The 12,695-nt window shown below is 44.0% G+C and overlaps 1 protein-coding gene across 1 annotated transcript in view; it reads left to right on the forward strand.

Moving 5' to 3' along the window:
• Positions 1-10,219: 10,219 nt before the first annotated feature.
• LOC308140662 (TRPM8 channel-associated factor homolog) overlaps positions 10,220-12,695 on the forward strand; it is a 20,983-nt gene continuing 18,507 nt past the window's right edge. The window contains exon 1 of the mRNA XM_080510539.1: positions 10,220-10,266. The gene's annotated coding sequence lies outside the window, so the exon portion shown is untranslated. The remainder of the gene's footprint in view (positions 10,267-12,695) is intronic.

Raw genomic sequence — 12,695 nt, forward strand, 5'->3', positions numbered from 1 at the left:
TGTGTGACCCATTTGTCTGTTTTTGTAGTAGAATGGAATTATGGGATACATCAATGTGCATTTGACCAAATACACCAGCAGAACTTAGGATGAAATAGATTTTTTTTTAAAAACAGCTTTTCAAAGCTCCATTTTAAAAATGATGTTTATTTTTGGATGTGATAATGGGTACCTACAGTGACACCAATATTTATTTGAGCAACGTTTTACATAGAACTACAGATATAAGTTCACAAATAAATAACCATAATGTATAGATAAGTTAAATATAACATTTTGGTGAACAATAGTGTGAATTAAACAGTAAGAGTAACACAGTTGTGAGAGAGCACAACAATAACATGGGTTGAGTGGATTTTCAGGATTCCCTCGTTGCGCTGTACCACAACAAAATCAGATTGATTATCAATCAAATTGATACTATCGGCTCGTGTTCCACCTCATTGACATGAGAATTGTGGCCGCCTGCTTGCTGCAGAGATTACAATGACAGTAGTATGATGAGCCAAGAAAACATGAAGCTTCACACACTGAAGTCATACGTCATAGAAAGTCGGTGTAAAAGATAAAAGAACAAGGAGCACGAGAGAAGCCGTCCGACTCCTCCAGTCACTGTGGGACAAGGAAGCAGGAGAAGAAGAAGACATATTCTAGTCCCTGGTGTGTTCCTGGATGCCACAGCCCACTGGATTGTCATGGCTGAAAGCACAGGGTGATGCAAAGCACCAGGATGCACAGGGGACATCAAAATCCACATCTGAAATGTGGTGTCCATCTGTTTCACATCTAAATGCAAGTGTTTCCTGAGGGTCCATATCAAATATTATTGTATACTACTAAAATGTACTAAAAGTCCTTTGAAAGAGTTTGATACACATAGTACCTATTGAAAGGGTTAACACAGTATTACCTCTTATAATCAGAGCCCTGTCCTCTTATTAACCTCTGTCCTCACATTCACCTCAGGTACTTTCGGTTTGAAGAACCGGCTCAAACCAGCTCTTGTTTTCCCCAAAAACTTTACCTTTGCCATGACGTATGCATTGACTCATGTAGAGACCACTATCTGACTGTGACCAATCACAAGCATGAAATACCTTCTGAGACCAAATAAGGGGTCCGCCGAGGTCAAGAGGTCAGGTTCAACTGTATAAATCTTATGCTCCGTCAAAGTACGAGGCTTCTATTCTGTACTCTTGTAGTGCATGTATGGTTGCCCTGAATGCATTCAGTACAATAAAGACTCCTGCAATTCATCCAGACAACGGTTTGACTCTTCTTCATAACCAAACGGACGCGCGGAATTGATGATAATTCCAACAATTTGGTGACCCCGACGTGATGAAGAGGTAAATACTTCGGATGAAAATCTTCTTCACACTGATAGACGATCTTGGGCCGGCCACCTGAATAAAAGGTAAGAAGGTATTATCCTTCAAAAATTCAAGGTCCTCTTCCAGTGTGTTGAGATAAGTAATCTGTAATTTTGATAAAATACTGTTGTCTGTTTGAATGGGAAATTGGGAAATAATTTGTATTATGGGTCGCCCAGCAGTGGGCAGGAAATAATTACTGTAGATCTTGACCAGATTATTGTGTGAAATAATTTGTATTATGGGTCGCCCAGCAGTGGGCGGAATAATAACTGCAGATCTTGACCAGATTATTGTATGACCGGCCCGTACGCGGAGGGCAGGAAAAGATATCCGTGTTGCGAGTCACGGTCAGACTCAAAATAATTGTATTCGTGTAGAAATTTGGGCTTGAAGTTACGTGACGGCTGGGTCTCGTGAAGTAAAAAAAAAAAAAAAAAAAAAAAAAAAAGAGAGATAAGATGGAAGGTGAATTTGACAGGGAAGAGGACTGGTTCGACATATATGATGTTGCAGAAAACGAGAATGGACAGAATCTTGAAACACAATTCAAGAATGCGGTGAATATATATGTGGGTAATTATACCAAGAGAGAACGAGATAAGGTTAGAAAAAATGCAGAAGATTGGTTTGAGGAGATGGGTAAAGGAGGTTGGATATCTCGGAAGAGTTCAAGTAAATGTTTGATGGGAATATGCGGTAAAGCTGAACAATGTTACTTGAAAAAGCTGAAATCTTTGGAAGAAAAGGGACTGGTCGGATTCTCTCGGGGTGCGAGAAAAAGGAGAGTATCGCATAGTAAGATCAATGAGTGGAAGGGCATTGTGAGGAATTTATACATGACTGCACTGGTGTGTGAAAAAAATTATAAGAGAAAGTCAGATGCAGAAGTGAAAAAATTGAAGACTCAGGGGGAGAGGAAAAGAGACGGAGTGAGAAAGGAGGGGGGGGCCCCTCAGCGCGCCGGCTGTCTGTCTCAGTGAGATTCCTGCTTTTAATGTTGATGCAATGCCTTCCTCCTCTGGACTGTACCCCACATTACCTGCACCACACGTCAACATAGATCCTCCACCTCAGTATGAACTACCACAGTCAGACATTCCACCCAATCCGTTCAATCCATTCCGAACCACCTGCATGCCCACATTTGAAATTACGAGTGGAGTGTTAAAAGGAGAACTTCATGACAAAGGGGCTCCCACGGGTAGATACGTGATTGAAAAGCCACCAGTTCAGCCAAGATCAAAGCTTTCAGCCGATCCAATTTACCCATACCTACTGGCACCGACCCCAGATGCCAAACCCAAAACACGAGACAGAAAACCATCAACCCTGACTTCTCCCCAGACCTCCTATCCTCTTGACCACTTTTTGGCCCCGACAGCGTCTTTTGACAGCATTCCTGACCTCCCCCCGTGCCCCCTCCCTGCGCATTCCTCCCGTCCCCTGACTCCCTCTGACAACCCCCGCCGACTACAACCACCTCTGACCCCAGCGCTCACACCATCACAATCCCAGACTGAGACTCCACGTAATCGACCAGACTCACAGGGACTCCTTGCTTCATTACAGCAGTCATTGCGGCAACGACGGGTTAGGATGAAGCAGCTGGAGACTGACGCAGATAGCGACAACGACGAACAAAGCACAGAATGGGGAGACGATTCCCAATCTACATCACGCACACCACGGCGACATGACATGAGTCTCAGAAAAAAACAACCTGCAGGCGACAAAGGTAGTCAATTTCCGCTGTTCACAAAAATGGGACCCAATGGTCAGGTGAGCACGTACAAGGCCTGGACTTTCTTAGAAGTACAGGGCATAGTGGATGCCCTGCCTCCCATCGCGGAGGGGGGCCTCCGCTGGTTGAATGGGGTACTGAAACATTGCACCGGCATGACACTTGCATGGGGGGACATGAAAGGAGCCATAGGCAGAGCTTGCACTCAGACACAGTTTGAAGCAGTGGTTAGCCGCTCAGGCTTAGGAAGTCTGTCTCTCGATACTCAGTTGACCACAACATTCTTCACTTCCCTTACAGCAGCCCTCGAGGACGTCTTCCCTGTTCCTCCCTGTTCGGTGGAGGATCTCACTTTTGAACTAAAAAACAATGAGTCCGCTGATGAGTTTATACAACGAACGGAGAGTGAATTTATTAGTAAAACAGGTTCACACCCCTCAAAGGATGCAACCACCGGACTAATGTATAAACTAGGAGTAGAGAAGGGACTCCCGTTACAGGTTCTTACTAAGCTACAAGACGACCCCGAACACAACGCCCGTCCGTTGAAAACATGGAAGTTGCACGTCACACATCATTTAAAAAGATATGTAGATCAAAACCGCAAGGAAGGCAAGGAAACTGAAATCCTTCAGAAAAAATTGCTTCACATGCAGCTAAAAAAGGAACAGAAAGTACAGGCTCCAGTTAGGCCTAAAGAATCCCCTCCGACCCAAATTGACGATTCAAGTGCTTCAATAATACCTGTGATGTCTAGTGTGATGTTTCAGGGTCGCGGAGGTTTTGGTGGACGGGGAGGAGGTCGTTATCCGGCGCCACAACGACAGATGACACCTGGAGGTGTTGATTACAGCACCGCCGTCTGCTGGGTATGTGGTCAGGTTGGCCACATCTCCCGGAACTGCCCGCAAAACAACCAGCAAAGGGGGAGAGGCCGTGCATCTGGCTGGAGAGGTCCTCCACGGATGCCGCCACCTGCTGGTCAGAATCAGGTGATGCAACCTCATTTCATGCCACCACAACCGTCATGGCCGACAGGCACATGGGAGGCTCCTGCCCAACAACACATGCCCCCGCAGCAACAGCAACCGCCGCGAGGAGGCAGTTATCCACAATGACGGGGCCCGGAACCAGTTTTGGAACCTGGGTTGCAGGAACCCAGAGTTCTTATGACAGTCGGTGAACAACAATTTTCTTTTATGGTGGACACAGGTGCTGGAACATCCACTCTGAACGAACTGCCACGCCAGGCTGCTCTCTCCAAAAGATCTATTGAACTCACTGGTTTTGAGGGTCAATCAACTTCCTGCAAATTCACAAAACCCCTCCTCACAAAGTTGGGTGCACAGACACACTCCTGTTCTTTTGTATATGCTCCTCAGTGTCCAGTAAACCTCCTGGGAAGAGACCTGCTGGCCGTGTTCACACCTTTGCTGAAATGCCATTCTGCTGGCATTCAAATGACATTGCCTGATGGAACTGTATTGAACTGCTCAGATGATGTGGCTGCCCTTATGCTCCCGTTGTGGGAAACCAGTAACTCGACTCAAGTTGCTGACATCTACTGGGCTGCTGTGCAGATCACCGCACCAAACTGGAGGTCTGTCACTGATTTTGTCAACAGCTGGACGCCATGGATGATGACTCTCTCTCCCCTGAGACCTCCTCCTGACCCTCTGCATTGCACTATGTACTATGACAGATGTGATGACACTTGTTATTTGGATGCATTTGACAAATCTCTTGCAGACTCGATGGACTCCATGACCCCGACCTACCTGGTAGTAGGTCCGCCGGGTGCATCTTTATCCATCTCGCTCACAACAGAACAACGGGAGTGGTATATGATGCGGACACCACCCCCACCCATGGTACCCTGTGCACCACACGTCACACTGCTAATTAGCCCCAAACACACCGCCAAAGATCTAGGGCCTTTTGCAGCAGACTGTGAAAAGGCCACAGACTGGTGTACAACCACCAGATTGGACCTTATGTATTCTAAATCCTTGCAGGCTTATCGCATCCCCGTTCCCCCACATCTCACAACATTCTCTGTAATTTATGAACATCATCTTCTCCCACGATCACATGGCCGTGAAACCACTGACTCGGAACACACTGCAACGTTGTTGTCTTCCATGCCCGAATCTGTTTGGTCCACAGGAAAAGACGATGTCGGACATGTCCAGACTACTCCGGTGACCTGGAAACACGACCCCACCCCGGTGTGGGAACGTCAGTATCCGATCCCAAATGAAGCCAGGTTAGCAATTCAAGGTACCATCGATAACCTTTTGATGGCTGGCGTACTCCAACCAACGACGGAGCCTTCTCCATGGAACACGCCATTGCTTCCAGTAAAGAAAGGCCCAGGAAAGTACAGGATGGTCCATGACCTTCGAGCTGTGAATGCGCACGTAACCACGCCTGTTCTCCCAACCCCTAACCCATTTACTGCCTTGTCTCAACTGACCCCTGAACACAGATTTTTCACTGTCATTGACCTTGCTAATGCTTTCTTTTCGGTCCCTATCTCCTCGCAGGTTCAGCCCATGGTGGCATTCACGTGGGAGGGAGTTCAGTACACCTACACGCGTCTGCCCCAAGGGTTTGTTCTGTCTCCTGGCATTTTCAATGCGGTTCTCCGTAAGGTTCTGTCTCCTTTGTCACTCTCGGAGGGTGTCCTCCTCATCCAGTATGTGGACGACATCCTCCTGGCTGCACCAACTGAAGAATCTGCTCTAACTGCAACTCACAATCTCCTACTTCATCTTAACGCTTCAGGTCTGAAATGTTCCCGTGACAAACTGCAATGTGCTCGCACACGCGTGACTTTTCTAGGACGAGAAGTCTCCTGTAACGGCTCTGGCATGTTGTCATCTCACCGCTGTGCTGTTCTTTCCCATCCTAAACCTGAAAATGTCAAACAAATGCTTTCTTTCTTGGGTTTGTGCAACTTCTCCAGACTCCATGTCCCAGACTATGCGGAACGCACACATATCTTGCGGCGCCTGGTAAACGAAAAAGGCATGAGAAACCTTACTGCTAAGCTGGACTGGGACATACATACTGAACGAGCGTTTGTCTCGCTTAAACAACTTCTTTCTTCTGCTGCTGATGCTGCTCTCCCTGACTATACACTTCCTTTTCACCTTGATGTTTCAGCAAAAACAAACAGTGCTTCTGGTGTGTTGCACCAGAAGCAAGGGGGAGAGAGAAAGGTCCTAATGTACATCTCCACACCATATGAACAATATGAGGCATGACACGCCCTGTGTGAAGCTCTGGCATCAGCAACAACTCGATTACTACAAAAAAACAGCTCATGTTGTTATGCAACATCCACTGACTATACACTGCTCACATGAGCTAGTTCAGTTAGTGGACAGCAAAGCTTTCACAATGACATCAAAACGACAAACAGACATTGACAAAGCGCTGACACAACCACACATCACATGGACACATGAAGGAATCAATATGGCCGACGCTGTGTTGGAAGGAAAACCACATAACTGTACAGAACTGACTCTACGAGAAAACAAACTCAGAGACGGACTGCACACGACACCCATCCCAAACCCTGACCTCACACTCTACACCGACGGGTGCTGTCACAGAGATCTTACAGTAAACGAACTAGTTTCAGCATGTGCAGTGGTAGAACAGGAACAAGACACTGGCTATTTGTACATAAAAGTAAGCAAAAAGATTGAAGGGAAACAATCGGCTCAAAGAGCAGAAGTAGTTGCAATGTGCGAAGCATTGGAGCTAGCTGAAGGTTGCACTGTAAATATTTTCACAGACTCAGCTTACGTTTGTACAATAATACATGTAACCCTGACAGAATGGATCAGAAATGATTTTGTTACAGCTGGAGGTGAACAGGTGAGACATCTCCCAGACATACACCGACTTCTACGAGCGATAAACCTACCAAAAGAAGTGGCTGTTGTTAAATGTAAAGCACACACAAATGGGATAGATCCCATTACCCGAGGAAACCGTGCAGCTGATGAGGCAGCCAAAATGGCCGCCGGGTACCAACCAGCTGACACCCAGATGGTTCTAAGAACCTCAGAAACACTTTCTGAATTAGAACCTGAACAGGAACAGCACCAGGTTTCCCCGGAGGAACTATCCGGCTGGATATCAAAAGGTGCAAAGAAGGATGAGAAGGGCATATGGAGAAAAGACGGAAAGATTGCAGTCCCACAATCCACATTGATAACACTGATACATGAAGCACACAGTCCATCACATTCAAACCTGAAGGAAGTTCGGAGGAGGTTGGAAAAATGTTGGTGGCATCCCTACATGTTGCAAGTATGTCAAAATGTGTTGTCTGAATGTGTGACGTGTGCACTGTACAATTCCAAACCAACGACTAAACCAGAGCCCGGTAAAGGAGCTCAGACCCAGGTAACAGAACCAGGACAACTTGTTGTAATGGATTACACCGACATGCTCATTCCAGTTAATGGACAAAGGTACCTTCTGGTACTAACAGATGCCTGGTCAGGGTGGCCAGAGGCATATCCGGCCAGGCGTGAAGACGCCAGCACAGTGGTCAAGTGTTTGGTGAACCATTACATCCCGCAACACGGGTTCCCCAGAGTGATACAATCAGACAATGGAACTCATTTCAAAAACAAACATCTTCAATTAGTGGAGAAAATGTTGGGACTCAAACATAGGTTCGGGTCGGTTTATCATCCCCAGTCTCAGGGACTGGTGGAACGGATGAACCGCACTCTGAAGGACAAACTGGGAAAGATTGTTCACTCCACCTCTATGAACTGGCTGCAGGCTTTACCACTGGCACTTATGTCAGTCAGAATGTCCCTAAGTGGGATAAGGACACAGACGCCTTTTGAGGCATGCACGGGTAGACCTTTTCCAGGTCCCCAGACTCGACTGGTAACGTACACAAATGAAAAATCAATGCACAAGCGAGAGAAGTTGCTAATCAATTCTGCAGGCTCTCTGATCTTCCAGGTGACCCGAAACCAGACGAGGCTGCAGTCGCTGACGTCACAGGACAACCAGCCCTGCCCAAAGGACAGGTGTACCTGAAATCCCTGAAACGAAAGTGGTCTGAACCTCGCTGGACCGGACCATTCGCTGTCACCGAAAGAACCTCCCATGCAGTCCGACTCCAAGGAAAGGGGGACACCTGGTACCATCTATCCCACACGACAACGGCGCTTCCCTCTTCGGCTGAAGAGACCGGACGCCGTGAAACACCTGCTGACCAGCAGGACCGGACCTCCTCGGCTGAGGAACCAAAGACCACCTCAACAAAAGAGGCAGAATAATCCTCTGGTGGCTCATCAAGGATCAGGTAGTCCACCCTGATCCTCGGCGGGACGAGAGATCGGAAGACGCCCCAGGAAGGAAAAGGTGCAAGACCTCCCTTCACCAAGAGAGCGAGAAGGAGTGCTCCTCTCCAACAAGTGGTGTGCCAAACCACCTCCATAGTACTCTCTCTCTCTCTCTCTCTCTCTCTCTCTCTCTCTCTCTCTCTCTCTCTCTCTCTCTCTCTCTCTCTCTCTCTCTCTCTCTCTCTCTCTCTCTCTCTCTCTCTCTCTCTCTCTCTCTCTCTCTCTCTCTCTCTCTCTCTCTCTACACATTTGCGCTGTTTATTCCGCTATTGAAGTATCATAATCATGTTTGAAGTAATTACTTGAATATAAGGTCTCAAAATGATGTTTTGACAGTTGTGATTGTTACATTTTTGGACAAAGCCCAAAAAGGGATATATATATATATTTTTTTAGTATCTTTATTTTTTAGGCACATTTCCTTGTGTTGAGCTTTGATAAGCTCAAAAGGGGGATTGAAAGGGTTAACACAGTATTACCTCTTATAATCAGAGCCCTGTCCTCTTATTAACCTCTGTCCTCACATTCACCTCAGGTACTTTCGGTTTGAAGAACCGGCTCAAACCAGCTCTTGTTTTCCCCAAAAACTTTACCTTTGCCATGACGTATGCATTGACTCATGTAGAGACCACTATCTGACTGTGACCAATCACAAGCATGAAATACCTTCTGAGACCAAATAAGGGGTCCGCCGAGGTCAAGAGGTCAGGTTCAACTGTATAAATCTTATGCTCCGTCAAAGTACGAGGCTTCTATTCTGTACTCTTGTAGTGCATGTATGGTTGCCCTGAATGCATTCAGTACAATAAAGACTCCTGCAATTCATCCAGACAACGGTTTGACTCTTCTTCATAACCAAACGGACGCGCGGAATTGATGATAATTCCAACACTATTCATTGTCTTTCTTATTGTCTGATTGATAAAATATTTGTCGTTGTTGTTTTTTCTATTTCTTTTTGTTTTTTTAAATACAGATTTTTGTAATGCATCTCACGTTAGTATTTCGTCATTAGAGTAAGAAAATATATGACTGAAAATCCTGGTACAAGGAATGAGTTGCTGGAAAATAAATTTGTTAGGCAAGCACAGCTAGTTTCTCCTGTTCAAAGAACTGTGGGGTAATTGACTGCATTATTTTTTTGTGTATGCAAGAAGATTCATCGTCTCCAATAGCAATACAACAAACAAATCAATAATGATGGTAGGTTCTAACCAATTCAAGAATGCAAAATGTACAGCCGTTTAGCATGTTGTTTAATTAAAAAAAAACTTTTTTTCAACAGGAAAAAAAAAAGATAAGAATGAATAGCTTCAGGTTTCCTCAGACAAGTGGGTGGTGTAATTAAAGTGGAATGTCCTGGTTCATGCTTCCACTTGCTTGTCTTTTGTTTTTGTTTTTGGAAGACAAACTTTCAGCAGCTTCAACTATCATCTCTTGCAATTGTGATCCAGGGTGCAGGTCATCATCTTGACAGACTCGTCAATCAGCAGCTGAGCTCATCAAATCGCAACATGTCAGGACTGAAGCTCTGTGAGAAGAAGCTCATCACATAGCACACACCCAACAGAGAGAGGAAGCATCACATATAACCTTCTGTTTGCGCATGAAGAAAGGCTGATTTTTATCAAGTAGGGAGGAGTGGAGATGAGCACTGATTTTTAGAGGGGTTGAACAGGTAAACCCCACCCACAGGATTTTGGTTATCAGTCTTGGACGTAGACCTGTGATCACTGCTGACCTCGACTGGCTGAGAACTAAGGTATGTTGGAGTACATTTTGAATGCATAGTTATATAACCGACAATGCAATTAAAGAAAAATGTTATTTGCTTTACCTTTAATCAATAATGACATCTAATTTGGGAGATTCCATTTGTCTCGTGATGTCCTTCTGTTTCATTTCACATTTTATAGAATAATACATTGACAAGCTGTCTCTTACTTATATATTTCTAGTTTTTTGATGATTTTTTAAATTAAACTGGAGAAATACAAATTAAGCTGAAAAGTAAATTTAACAGTATATTTACATAAATACATCTCATATTGAAGTAAGAAATATATCTTCAAAACACAAGAATTTATGTATTTATGTAATGTGAGCTAATATTTTTTAATTCATCCACTCAGCAAAAAACAACATGGCTGTCCTTACTGTAGTTTACTCAGGATTTCAAAATACCAAATACTACAATACCCATAATCCATCAGGATTCTCAAGCGCAACAGTTATAGAATGAAGATACCCAAAGTGATAGGGGAAAATAATACTATATTAGTGGAAAATAGACTACGAACAACCTATCAAACATACATCCCAGCTCATCAGATAGATCTATAGGTCCTGAGGAATTTGCTTGGAATTAGTATTGTTGGAAAAAGAGGGGAAAAGTAAGTAGTTTCATCAAAAAACAATCTTGCTTGATCAACATAAATAAATTATGCAAAAAGTAGCTCCTTTTTAAAAAAAATTGTATTTGGTAGAATTTTTTTAATCAGCATCGTCTACATTTTATGTGTGATTATTTATGTAATACAAACGGTTGGCGGACAGATTCCAGTTTTCAGATATCAACAGTAGTTGTTCAATTCATCAACAGGAGCTCAAGTTAATATAAGTTATACTTAACATATAAATTAACAAGGGAACTATTGCTTTGTCTCGAAAAGCATTCTTTTGTAAAATATCACCAGTTTAACCAGACCTGGCTTGTTTTCCACCCTGGGCAAACTAGAAATCTTTTGGCTGGGGTGGGTGTGGGGGTGGTGGGGGGCTGTGAGTGGAAAGTGGAGCATATAGAGAAAACCCACATATTGACCGGGAAAACATCTAAACTTCACAGAGACCTTTCATCCAAATAAATACCAAAAAATACAAGTACAATATTCATTGTCATTTAGTTGGGTTTAGGCAGCCAAATTTTGTAGATCCATTTATTTTATAGACCAAATCTAAAGACTGAATAATTTTATCAATGAAGAAACCACACTGAGGTGAATATATTTTATCCAGAAATTAACCATTACCAGCACTGAAAAGAGTACGGTTTGATTAAGAATCATGGAAACCCAGTAATCACACAAATCAGCATCTAAAAAAAGAAAAGAACCTGTTGATGGCTGCTGTGAATTTACATGTAATGTTTTTAATGCCAGATTTTCCCACAAGAATATTTCCATTACCACAGAAAAACATAATATCCTAGGAAAATTGATAAATCGGAAAAACATGACAGAAAATAGTACATCCAGACCACTAGTACTCCCAGTACAAACCCTGCTGTGGAATAGTGAACTGTCCTGAAGTAGGACATCATGTCTGATTCTGAGCCACGTCAGCTCTAACAAGGTTTTCTCGCTGTAAATAGCACGTGTACACTGCACACAGCTCCCCTTGTACATGGATTAAATTTCACTCTGTTAAATAGCAAAAGGGGAGTTTTCTGTGTGTACTGTTGGAATTCGTACCCGTGTTCTCCTGAATTCCTGCATGTTCGTTTGATCCAGGAGAGGCAGAAAGAGAGCGTTAATTTCTTCAATAATGCATTTAATAATCACACAAACAAGAGATTACAATAAAGCATATCAGATTATACAATGCTACAAAATTCCATATATCAGAGTTTACATCTATACGAGCTCGGACCGTTCTTCCTTGCAGACCCAAGTATATAGGCCAGGTTTACAATGAAGAAGGGCCCCGTTGCAACGCGGGGTTCATATTTATACATTTGCATACGACACCTCAACCTCACATTGGTCAGTTCCTCGTGATGTATGCGTTGCTATGGTGAAGTTGCTATTCCTTTGTCTCCAAAACTGCTTAAAACTGGTTTTACTCAGAGCTTGACGTTCCGTGGGACCAAAGTGACCTCTGACCTCTTATCTGTTCCAATCTTACCTTAACCATAAAATGTGCAGAATGGAGCACTGAGGAGACATCGCCAACCAACTTGGGATGTCCCTGAACATTAATTTACAGCTTTGTTTTTCCCAACTTTAGCAGTGGGAGAAATCCCAGCTGTGTAGGAAGATAACAACACAATGTCTTCAGTTGTCCCACAGAAATCAAATGTTTAACTTGTATATTCCTTCAGTACTCAAGGCATTCTTGCATGCAAACAAAAAAAGGCTTAGTTTCCACCAGTCATTGCTTCAACAGTTTGGATTGTCACAGCTCCATTTCAAA

Source organism: Blennius ocellaris (genome assembly GCF_963422515.1).
Source record: "Blennius ocellaris genome assembly, chromosome: 2".
Classification (NCBI taxonomy): domain Eukaryota; kingdom Metazoa; phylum Chordata; class Actinopteri; order Blenniiformes; family Blenniidae; genus Blennius; species Blennius ocellaris.